This window comes from Cupressus sempervirens, chromosome 9, assembly GCF_028749045.1.
Source record: "Cupressus sempervirens isolate cs-2001-9-10 chromosome 9, ASM2874904v1, whole genome shotgun sequence".
Classification (NCBI taxonomy): domain Eukaryota; kingdom Viridiplantae; phylum Streptophyta; class Pinopsida; order Cupressales; family Cupressaceae; genus Cupressus; species Cupressus sempervirens.
In genome coordinates this window covers 71,202,712-71,216,098 of record NC_143126.1, presented here as the reverse complement: position 1 = coordinate 71,216,098, position 13,387 = coordinate 71,202,712, and positions in this window count along the sequence as shown.

The window sequence follows — 13,387 nt, the reverse complement described above, 5'->3', positions numbered from 1 at the left end:
TGGTTACCATCTTTTTGGTTGTAAGGGCCGACCCCCTTGTTTTTGGTCACTTTTTATTTCAAAAACATTTTGAAGATTATTTTATGTTGATTTAGAAGCATTAGAATATAAAATAAAGACTTTAATAAAATTTAAACTAGTCAAAACTGGGGGGTTGACCCAAATAGTACAAACATGAGGCAAAGCCTCTGATAGTAGAATAATAGTAAGAAATAAACAACACATAATCAATCTATCCCCATTTTCAATATCTAAATCATGTCTTGACTATCCATAACGAGCAAAGTAAACCAACTATTCACAATAGAGCTATAATTTAACCAAAGAGTCTTATACATCATCACACTACTAATGATTAATAACATTCTACTACTACTATGCAAGTTTATAATCAAAATAGTATCAAAATTATTCATCGTGACACAAGGCAAAAAGACCAAAATAAAAACAACAAAACTTAAGAAGAAGAAGAAAACCAAGAATCATTTCTTTTTAGCAAAGGTCTTCAAAGGTTTTGAGAGTAAAAATCTCAACTATGACCCTATACAACCTCTTAGATATTCCCTCATCATCCTCTCTTGAACTCTTCTCTTTCTCTCGTTGTAGATGTTGTAGAGTGGTAGTACTAGAGTGCATAACCTTGACAGAAAAGTCAGCCAAAGTGTAAAACTTATGATCCAAATTAGAGACCATATTGTTTAGGTTATCCACCTCTTTCTTGAGTCCTTTCATATCTTCTATGAGGGAGAAAAAATCTTCGCAATCAACTTTAAATTTCATACTAATCGTATCTCGTCAACAGGGTGGGTTATGAAAATCATTTGCAATTTTATTTCCCTTCTTAGAGGGATCACAAGCAGAAGTGGTAGAAGTATCTTTAACCATTGGGCCAAGAGGGGAAGTAGTGGTCATAGGGGAGGTATCCTTATTATTGTTAGAGTCCTTATGGATAGTGAAATCCACAGTGTCAATTTTGATCTTGCTAACACATGTGTTGTGTCTCTATTGTTGATAGTAATATCCTCCTCTAGGTTGTTCTTTTTACTCTTAGAATCCATACTCACTTCTTCCTCTTCGATGTACTTACTTCTCACTATTGTGTATATTTTCCTTGACCTATTGCCCTTAAGTTTATCACTTTCCTTAGACTAAGAACCTGAATCCTCCTCATCCACATTAAAGGTTATGTCTACCCTCTACTTCCTCCTAGGATTGGAATCAATTCTAAGGGAGTAGTTGTGACCTCCACCAATGTCTACATTTAAATCACCAAGATCAATGAGGGGGAGGGGTTCAATTTTGTTTTTTTCTCTCAAAGAAACCTGAGCTTGTGCATTTTTATTCATATTTCCAATAGCAGAGGGGGTATCCACATGGAACACTTAAGGGGTAGGTTTAGTCAAGCAACTATCATAGTGGTCATCATTATTAGTAGGGGCACCCTATAGCACAACATGACAGGCAGGGAAAATGGCCTAATGAAAATAATCAAGGAAAAGGATTAAACCTTGATGAAGAATGAAAAAATTTTTACCCAGACTCCTATTTTCATTGACTTCCATAACAAAGGCTTCTAAGTATTAAAGGTAAAATTTTGGAAAAGAGATAAGGTCATGGTGACCAAAAAGATTTGAGAGAGGGGGATGATAATTATGACTAACACCAAAGTGACCCTCTAGAGTAAGATATTTCATGATAAGGAAACATATCATGTTCTAGGGTTTGGAGAGTTTTTCTTCATCAAAGCTATCATGCACTCTGACTAGAGCTTTCTTAGCCTTTAAATACCTATTAAGGCCAGTCTCATCTGGAGCCTTAGTGAATTTCTTCCATTTTTGTCACTTAGTTGATAAACTAGTTACCTGGGAGATGAAATCCTCATTTATTTCAAAGGTGATTTTGATAATTGTGACCTTTCTCTCATTACAAGAGTTTACCAGCTACATAGAATACATCTTATCATAGCCCTCCATGGCCTCCATAAAGGGTAGAATCCCTCCTTCCTAAATTCCCATCTAGGCACAGAAGTCCTTATGCCATTCATCCTAAATCTTGTTAGGCTCAATCCTAACCATATTGCCCCCCATTTCCAAAAAAAACCCAAACTTCTCTAAAATCTCTAGTGTGACAATAGGGAGAAGATCTAAGCGATTATAACTTTTGCAAAAAGAGCCACTACTCCTCAACCTTGGAGAATGATACATCCTTATGGAAACATCCAAGGCAATGTGATAGAGGTAATTATTCACACAATAATAATTATCAGGCATGAATCTTAGGTGGGTTACATTTCACCAATACAAAGCCACATGTGAGATAAATATCACCCCAAAAAAACTTATGGTGGAGTCACTTCAGCAATTGTGTATATCAAAGGGAAAAGTATAATTATTACCATAATAAAGGAAATCGAGTTTAAAAGATCTGTCAACATCACACCAAATCTCTTTTGCATCCTTTTCAAAATGACAAAAGTATTTAATTTACTACTATCACAAAAATCATAACTAGGTGTAGGAAAACTAAAATTTGAATAATTTGTGTCTCCCGCCAAAAAGATGACCCCCCAAGGGGTCCAATAACACACAATAGTGATGAAAACCATCAAAATGGTTAAGGGATCGATGGTCATTCTCTCCCAATGAGAGATTGGATGTTGATAGGTAGAGAGGTCATTTGTCTCCAACATTTAACACTATTAGCCATGAAACACAAACAAACCAACAGATCCACTACCATATTCCCTTCTCTATAATTTTTTGAGTAATGGCATCCTCAAGATAAGTGAGAAGGAGGGAAATGACATTGAGTATGTTTAGAATTGACCACCTTGCATTCATATTTCTTTTTGGAAGCTTTGACAATTAACCTAGAATCTGCTTCAACTATAATTGTGTGTCTTCTAGTAGAAACTATCAACTTTATAAATGAATAATATGTTATACGTGTTATCCAAAACTAAGAAACTTTCTACCTTAATAAATTCTCCCATATAAGATTTCCTCATATGATTACTATTATGTAGTATCAAAAACCACAAAGTGACTCTCCATTTGCTAATCACTCATAATAATGTATTTAAATATGAGTTGTAAAAATTGATTCTTCATGATTGGTTATAATGCAAGACAAACGATATAAAATTTATTTCAATACAAATGAGCTAAATGGAAAATTCAATAGTAACGCTAAAGCCTCCATTCATTTTTAACCACATAACATCATTCAAGTCCCATTTTTCTAGAATAACCAAAGCACGTAATCAACATTATGCATATAACTATTGGCATCCTTTAATCAATTGAACACCTTTTAGTTTTGGTTCCTTGATGTTGAGAATCCTCTAAAGTGATATACTATAATAGCCAAACTAAAATGTGATCATATATTCTAGACCTTAGGTTGCTAACAAGGAATTCATCCTCCTTTGAAAAATACAAGTTGGGAAGATACAAAATTACTTCCATTGTACTATTGTGGGACTATAATCAACATGCTTATCTTCATTTTTCCATAAGGGACCTTGCTGAGATTTCATGAACACTTCAATCCTTACAATTCATGGTAGCTCCTTCAGTTGCATATCTATTGACTATGTTATTTTGAAACTAAACTAATAGCTCAAACTCTAAATGTATACAAAAGAGTGCATATCTCATCATTGTCTTCATGATATTTTGTCTGTAATGTTTGAATCCCACACCATCTTACACAAGGAAATATGAAATGGACATGTGTTTTTTGTAAGTAAAAAGTTATGTATTTTCCTTACTGAATTCATTAAACATCCTTGTCACGTTTACAATCATCAAGTGTCAATAAATCATTTTCAATTAGCAATTTTTTTCAACCTTAATAATTCTTTTAGATTCCTCTTGTTTATGCTCAATAGGTTGTTATGATCTAGACTTTTCCCCTCCATCAAAAGATTCAAGATCTAATTTTGATTCTTGTTTTTCATGTAAGGAAATTTCCTTTATTTCATTATCTTGGATATCCTCCTTTTTATTCTCATCATGTATTTATTTATCCTTTATCAGGTTCTATTCTTTCTCTCTAGACCTTAAAAAGTACTTGTCAAAAGATATTTCCCTTTTGAAAGTTTCAACCTTACCTTGATAATCTTCAAATATTTTGATAATATCTTCAACTTGGGGAATAGCTTTTCTCATCCATTTTAAATGATCTTGAAATATTGGAAATTCTTTAATGACTAGGTATTATACATGTCAAACAAAAAAATTAGTGTATTTTCTGAAAAAGTCCTGATGACATCATCATTTATTAATTAATTAATTAATTAATTAATTAATTAATTTTTATGCCATTAAATCCCTTTATCTTAATTAAAAATATTTAATTAAGAAATCCCTCCCAAAAATGTTTAAATCTTATTTAAAAATTATTTTCTTATTTATTAATTATTTAATTAATAAATTGACCAAAAATCCTAAAATAAATAAAAAATTTATTTTTATCCCAAAAGTTGGCCAATTTCCTTATGACCAATAACCTCTTCCAAAATCTTCTAATCCTTCTTTAATTTTGATTAAAGGCTAATCTCATCATTTCCTACCCCTAACCCCAACTCAAAATATTTAATTAAAATTAAATATTAATCCTCATGTTTATTAAAAAAGTTTTAATAAATATCTCCTCAACCCAAACCCTTGAAATAAATAAAACTTTATTTATTTCCTAAAAATCTAATTTATCCTCATCCTAAGAAGTTCTAGACTCTTCTGGAAAGTCTTCATCCTCATCCTAGGAAATTCTAGACTATTCTAGAAAGTCTTTATCCTCATCCAAAATCTAGACTCTTCTAGAAGATGTCTTTAAACCTAATCCTAATCCCCTCCTAACCTTGTCACATTCCCTAAACATGGGTTAAAACTTACTAACCCAAGCCAAAGTTAACAAATATCTCTTCCTTCACCCACCCTCATTAAATGCCATCCACTTGCCTATCCTTAAGCTAATCCTAAACCATCCTAATCCATCCTCTAATCATTTGCACAAGCCTAAACAAGCTTAGAACCTTCCTAATCAAGTCCAAGTCGAATTTTCTCTCATCACCCTCAAAATATCTCAACCATAAAACTTTATGAAGTCCACTAGGTCATAAATGACTCTTACAAGCCCTTTTATTGCTCTTACAAGTCATTATGAGGGTCTTTATGAAGATTTTATCTCTTGAGCCTCTTTTGTTGACTCATCCTTCCCCTTTCCTCCATCCTCTCACCATGTGACATGTGTCATTCCTTGATTGGTTGTAAGAAAGCACAATCCATGTGCTCTCCTCTCATGCAATCTAAGCCCTCCATGAGCTTTTTCCCATCCTTGCATCTTAGCCCTCAATCCCTCAAGCCTCTTGCCTATAAATTGGATCCTTCCCCTTTGCAAAATAACACAATCCATGAAGTAAAGTTATAATGCTATTTTGAGAGCCAAATCCATACTAAAGCCATCTATCCACACTAAAAATCCACAATCATCCATTGAAGCCTTTGGAAGCATATTGAGCATACATCCTATCCATTTAGATAAAGCTACTCAACAAGAGAGCTTCTTATTGAGAGAGTCCATTAATGGCTCATATTCTCAATTGAGAGTTCATCTTAGTCTATCTTGAAGTTTATGAATTTTGTTTAGTTTGTAGAAGCTTTATTTAAATTTGGTTTCTATTAGCATACTAACATTGCTCATATACATTTTGGCACGCCCGGTGGGACCCCGCATGGGTCATCTTCATTAGCTTTTTTAGTCAATTTTTGTATGTCATTTGCTGATTTTGGCTAATTTTGCTTGTTTTTGTGATTGGTAGGATTGTATAAATTGGTTTTGTAGGTCCACATGAGCATGAAGAAGACAAAGGAACTCATAGTATATCTCATAGTGTTTGCAGATTTTTCAAGCTTATAGGTGGACAAAGAACTTGGAATTCTTCTTCCTCTTCTTGTCTATATTCTTCTTATTCCATCTACTTCTTCTTCTTCTTCTTGTGGGAGATCTTGGCCATTTTTTTTTTAAGGAAGCAAAATCATACACACTTCTTTTTAGTGCTTAAAATGAACCCCCAAATCATTCTTAAATCCATTGAAAAGTTAAAAATTTGCAAAAAAGAAAAAATCTTTTAACAAGTGAAACTAAACCAATCTAATCATTTGCATCCTTGCAACATCAAGGTTTTAGATGCATTCATGCAAAGTTAGGAACACTTCATTTTTGGGAATTTAAAAAGAACTTCAAGTTTCCATTTCAAAAGGTTCAAAATCAACACTAAGTGCACACTAAAATCTAAATCAAACTCAAAGCATCAATCAAGGGTAAAATGAACCTCATTTGAAAATATTTTAAAGTTCTTTTAAGAATCTCATGAAAACTAAGAGTCCTAAAACTTTTGTTATTTGTTCCAAACAAATGTCTTGTTGCAAAATCTTGAATGTTTCTTAGGTTTTTCATGCATCAAAACAATCTAGGAATATCATTTTTGGGCTTAAAACATGCAAACTAGAACACAAAATCTTGAATGAAAAGCAAAGTTCAAAGAGTCATTTTCACTTTTGAGTCCAAAAACAATCTTGAATGATCTAAGGTTAAAAAAAAGCACTTAAAACAACACACAAAATCTCAATCTTGAATGCTCAAAGGAAAAAAACTTGAATGTTTAATCACTTGTCTTTGAATGCATGTTGCTAAAATCACTCTTGAGTGCCATGGATTAAAATCAAGTTTGTTTTCTTTATGAATGCATGATTAAAACAACAAATCCAATCTTGAATGCCATAGATCAAATAATCATCTTTTGGGGCATAAAAAGAATCCACATTTTTGAAATCTTCTAAGTTATAAAAACTAATAAAGACACTTTAAGTGAGTTTTTAGTTGGACTCACCCTCTTTAATCACCCATCAATTTAACCATTGGTTGCAATCTCAGCGCCATCTATGGGGATGGGTCTACCTAAGAGGGTGTTAAGTGCTCCACGCAAATCAAACTCCACTCACTTGGGTTTTTAGTGGTTTTTCTAAGTTAGAAAATTCCTTGAATGTGCATTAATCTCGCTCACACTTCATTTGGGCATAAAAATTGGACAAATCTTGACGTGGAGGGCCCCCGGGTGCGCGCTTGAAATCGAATTTCACACATCTTTGTTTTCGGCTTAAAACAAACTCACACTCAATCCTGAATGCCTAACAATCAATTAACATTGCATGGTTTGGACACATTTTCAATGACGCTCGCATTTCTTATGTTGACGATCTCTCGACTTTCATTATGCTAATGATGCTATCAAATTGGAATGAACATTGTATGCCATAATCACAAGTGTCTTCAATCATAGCTTACAAAATCTAAATCATCAATTGGAATGAACGCGTGTCTTTTAAAGCCCAAGATCATGTATGTGGTCTTGTTTTACACTTTTTAGGAGGCCTGCCTGGGGATTTCATCACCCCTTGGGACGACCTCAACTCCAGCGTTCCGGCGGAGTATAAAAATTGGGAGGTGAATCCAAAGACACCTCTCTTGGAATCAAAATTTTGTCACTCGGGCTAAGCCTCAAGGAACTTTATACCCTTGAGAAGTGAAAGAGGAGAAGTGGGTTACCGCTCCTCTCGGCTGTGTGACATCTTTTTGGTTTCATCTACGGATTTGGGCCTCACGTACCTTGCGTATATCGAGGACTCCCTAGCTATAACAAATTTCATCCTTGTAGAAAGCTTCCTAGGATGTTGATGTGTTTGACATGCTTGCTCCAAAATTTTGTCTGCTTGTTTGTTCATAGCTTTTGAATGAATGTTTGCCAATTTTGGTCGAAATCCCAGAAAAGCAAAAAATCTCCCAGCTCAAGGCATACTTAGCGTAGTCACTGCCTCATCAGAAAATCATCCAAGCTCCCCCGTTGCAACCAAATCTATCTTTGCCTTAGAACAATCCCAAATCCAAAGTCCATCCAAATCATCCCCCCAGCTAGCTCGCAACCCAATCCAAAATCACCCAAGCCTTTAAAGAGTTTTTGTCACTTTGCTAAATTTTGCTATCCAATCAATCCTACCAATCAACCAATCTCACCAAGGTTATCCCTTTGACAGAGCATTGTCTAGGGTAATCCAGCTTTGTCACTTGTATCCCTCATCACCTTGAGCTAAAGGTTGGGATCCACAAGTGATCAATCTCGTGTCATGCCCATAGGATCATTAGTCTATTCTTAGGTTGACACAATCTCCACCAATCCAGTGCATAGAAAAGAAAAACTCTCACTTTTTGACAGCATGCCCTTGAAGTCTTCCATCCATAGGAAAGCCAAAAATCTCCAGCCAATCCTCCTTAGGTCTGTCATGCAACTTTGACTCTCCCTAGGAAATCTTTCATCAGCCAATCCAAAATCTGTGCTTAACCCAAATCCAACCATGAGCTTCCGTGTTCATCCATATGCAAGACCCCATCCCCATCAAACTCATCATCAAAGCATGAAGTACCAATCCTATCATGATGTGTTTGGTCGCATTGTCCTTGCTCCCACCACCTCCTATTCCAATGATGATGAAAATCTTGTTGACTATGACAGGTATATTGAAAGCCTTAGAAACATTCCCCCAAGCATCCCCCAAAATCCAAGAGTTATTCCAAACTATCTAGTCATGCCATCCAATATTCCAGCTTCCCCTCCATCACCCCATCAACCAAGCTTCCAATCTTCCACCCCCATCACACTAGCTGTTCCTGTCAATCCACCTCCACCTTTGACACACGAGTCTCCAAGGAATCTCCTAGAGGAAATACAAGAAAAGTTGCCTCCAACAGTCGATAAGCCATGTCATCTAATCCAACCATGTGAAGTAGTCAATGATGAAGCTTCCCCATCTATAATATCACCTCCATCTCCCATAGCTATCATCCCCATACCATCCATCAAATTGCTTAAAATCCTTCCACTTCCCGCAAGCATCAAAATCCCACCACCTGTCAAATCCCTCCAAATCCTATCCACAACGCCTCCAAGCATTTTCCAAATCTCTCGTAATGACCCTTATGCATCCATCTTCTACTCACCCATCTCCACTACTGAATCTCCCATCTATCCATCTGCTACCTTTGAAGAATCCATTCCTTCACCTCCTATCGCACCATCCACTCCAAACCAATCCTATCAAGATCCTGCCCAAAAGCATGTTGACATCCCCCAAAGCATAAATGAAGATATCATCGTACCATGTCTTCCATCCATAGTGCAGTCACCATCTCCTCCATCTCCAAAACCTCAAGCCATATCTCCTTCACTACAAGATATCTTGTCATCCCACCAGCTACATCAAGATCCTATCCTTCCATCTCCCCCACTCCATGCTTCCATCTTACCACCTATCCAAGCTATTCCACCATCTATAATCTACCCTCTTGGTTCACCTACATTCATCCATGGTGGCCCTCTCTCAGCAGAAGAATTAAGAACAATATATCCCCATTGCAATACACCTAATAAATCACTTCTACCATTTTCTGCAAGCAAAAAGTTTCCTCAGCTTGTTCAAATGCTCAATCGATGGCATTATCAAGGTCAAGGTTTAGGACCACAAGAGCAAGGAATCAGAGAGCCTATTATTGCACAAAAAAATCTAGGATTTCATGGTCTTGGATATGTATCCAAAGGCTCACCATCTAAAGGTGTTGGTACACCACACCCCCAAACCAAGCCTATCTCCAAGCCCACCATGCCAGCCTCCCATCACTCCTTCAGGAAATCTTATGTCATTCCCCCTCCACCATCTTTGCAACCCAAAACAACCTACCATATCCCCCCTTCATCCGCTAAATCCATCTTAGGTCCCTATGTCCCAAAATCTACCATCCTCCATCCTCCTATTAGCCATCATAAAAATCCCATTCCATCCATTTCTATGCAAGATCAACAAAGGCACATATTAGGGCACATCATCCATCATCATCCCCCTACATGCTCTTTCATATCCTCTCCATCTCACAAAGCTTCTCCTAACCATCTTCCCAAATCTTACCACAACAATGTGAATGCCAACTTCAAAATGCATAAAGCTAAAAATCCACATCCTAGGCAATCATATGTCTATTCTAAAAGACATACTCCAAAAAGGCAAAATCCAATCAAAGAATGCAAAACAATGCAAAAGCCTATGAAAAGAAAATCCAAAACCATGTGGATCCCCAAGAAAAAAGTTGAAACCCAATGCATAATGGCATCCACCATTGCTAATCCCCCATCTAGTGACTCATGTCCCCCATCTCCTAACTCCATCTTGGGTGCCTATATCCCCAAGCACGCTTCCCCAAATCCTCCATCACGCCCGCATCTACCATCTACCCCCCATATGCTCTTTTCACACCCATTCCAACATGTGCCAATGTTGCTCTTGCAAGCATCCCCATCTCATGCTCCTTTCCAGCATTTTCATCCCTCCATCTCCTACCATCAATCCCATCTAATCCGATCTATTGCATAAATCACACATCCGATGTACCAACAGCTAGCAACAAAATTGAACATTCCAATAGCCAGTGAAAAATCCCAAAAAAGTCAAAATAGCTGAAGAAAGCCAAAATCATTCCAGCTAAGTCCAAAGTCAAAAAGTCAAAAAAAAAAAGAAAAATAAAGCGTCCACCGGTGAAAACTTGGCAATTCAAGTGCCTTGGACAAGTACCATGATGAAAACTTGGCAAACAATCGTCATGCGTAATCCCGCCATCCCCAGCTTAGCCTATCACCCTCATGCTTTTGGTCATCTCTTGACATCCACCTCCATCTTCCAATCTATCCACCTACCTCCATCCTCCAGCTTCCATCTCACACCATCCACTAATCTTATGCAGCTTCAGCCAATCATCTTAACTATCATCCATCTCCCCAGCCCCTTCAGCTTTTTCCATCCTATCTTTAATCCTATCACATCCATCATAAGACCTCCTTTCGCATGTTATCCTCTGATTGGGGGCACTATATTCCTTGGAGATCTTGTCTTGTCCATCCTCCCTTGTCATTGGTATCTAGCTCTAGGCTATCCTCATGCAAACCCAATGTCATCTCTTTATATCCATCATAATCCTAGCTATCTACCATCCTATCCAACCATCTCATCCTGCTCCTCTAGCTATCCTTGGTCACAAAATCTCTCATCATCATTGGATGCATCCTGCCAAATCCATATCTTTCACTATCACCCCACCCTTAGCTTTCACATCTTGCACAACATCGAACCATCCTACTATCCTATCATCTTGAGCTTTTGCCTCCTTGTAACTATCCTTGTCAGCTTCAGCTTGTAAATATCTTGGTCCATCAGCTTGTACATCCTTTTTAGCTTAGTACCATTGTATCTATCCAGCATTCATGTTAGTTCATCCTTGATCAGCATCTTGCACCCATCGCACATCTTGGTTAGCTATTCCAACGCATCCTTTAGCTAGATTTCCTATCACCAAAGTGTTATCTTTCTTAGTTCAGCTTGCCAGATGCATCACTCATCCAAATCCACCAGCTTAGGTGCTCTCCGATAGGTCCTTGCAGGATATAGCTTTCCTCATGTCTGATCTTGGTCCGTTAGTACCTTGTCCTACCCATCTCGTTGGCAAATGGATCCCTTTTGGATTTTCACTTTCTTTTGATTTGGGATCTTCCCTTTTGGGTCTTGAAGTATCTTTTCCAAGCAATCTCCTTGTTCCCTCCTCAAGGTTGCCGCGATCTTCCATATCATGGTATGCTGCGAATGGGGCAATTAGAGCGTAAGGTCTTGATCAAGTCTTTCGTTTGTTTTTCTTTTCTGCTTGTGGGTTACCCAGTGTCGATTCCACACTGCTTCCTTGGGGATTCATGTGTGATACTGGGGCAATCCTTGCGTGTTTGTTTTGAGTCAGTTTTTCAGTCCTCTGGATAGTTGGTGAAAAGGCCTTGATGTTCTTAGTAACCTTGGCAATTAACCAACAGTCCTATAGCAAATCTAGTGCTCAACTACATGGTGGTACTTCTCTTTGAAGTATCCCCCCGCTCAAAAAGCTTCAATAGGTTTCCTTCATCTCCATTATCCCCCATCCATATCCAGCATCCGTCTCTCCTACCCCAGCTGATGCATCAGTATCTCTTTGAATCACTCATCACTCTTACCTTTAGGGATCCACAATCCTAGTCTTAGGGATCCACCAATCCAAATCAACCCACCAAGCCTCATCTTTCGAGATCCACAATCCTAGTCCTAGGGATCTCCGAAACCCATCTTTCGCCAATCTAACTCTTTGAAATCCTGTTGCATCAGCTTTTTAATCCCCTCATCCATCTCCCTATCTTGGATTCCTTTTTATAGCACTCTGCTCCTTCATCCTCCACCTTCCCTAAAGTCTTAAGCTTGCTTCCTCTTGTGCATCTGATTTTCCTTTATCATTCTCCCATAGTGAGAGTTTGAGCTAATTCAGCCCCTTCTCTTTGCCAATCTGAGTCTCCTTGCTCATCCCAGATTCTTGTACTTTTCAAGAAGCCATCGAGCCTCGCTTTCTCTCCCCGCTGCCTTCTTGAGGGGGCATCTCACAGTCCATTCTCTCCTCTTCTGCTCTAGCCTTGGGCATCTTATTTTCTTATCTTTGATGCCATGCCACTTGCGGCATCACATCAAAGAGGGGCAAAATGTAGACACCTAAAAATCTTTAGAAAATAAAGTATTTTTATTTTCTGAAAAAGTCCTGATGACATCATCATTTATTAATTAATTATTTAATTAATTAATTAATTTTTATGCCATTAAATCCCTTTATCTTAATTAAAAATATTTAATTAAGAAATCCCTCCCAAAAATGTTTAAATCTTATTTAAACATTATTTTCTTATTTATTAATTATTTAATTAATAAATTGACCAAAAATCCTAAAATAAATAAAAAATTTATTTTTATCCCAAAAGTTGGCCAATTTCCTTATGACCAATAACCTCTTCCAAAATCTTCTAATCCTTCTTTAATTTTGATTAAAGGCTAATCTCATCATTTCCTACCCCTAACCCCAACTCAAAATATTTAATTAAAATTAAATATTAATCCTCATGTTTATTAAAAAAGTTTTAATAAATATCTCCTCAACCCAAACCCTTGAAATAAATAAAACTTTATTTATTTCCTAAAAATCTAATTTATCCTCATCCTAAGAAGTTCTAGACTCTTCTAGAAAGTCTTCATCCTCATCCTAGGAAATTCTAGACTATTCTAGAAAGTCTTTATCCTCATCCAAAATCTAGACTCTTCTAGAAGATGTCTTTAAACCTAATCCTAATCCCCTCCTAACCTTGTCACATTCCCTAAACATGGGTTAAAACTTACTAACCCAAGCCAAAGTTAACAAATATCTCTTCCTTCACCCACCCTCATTAAAT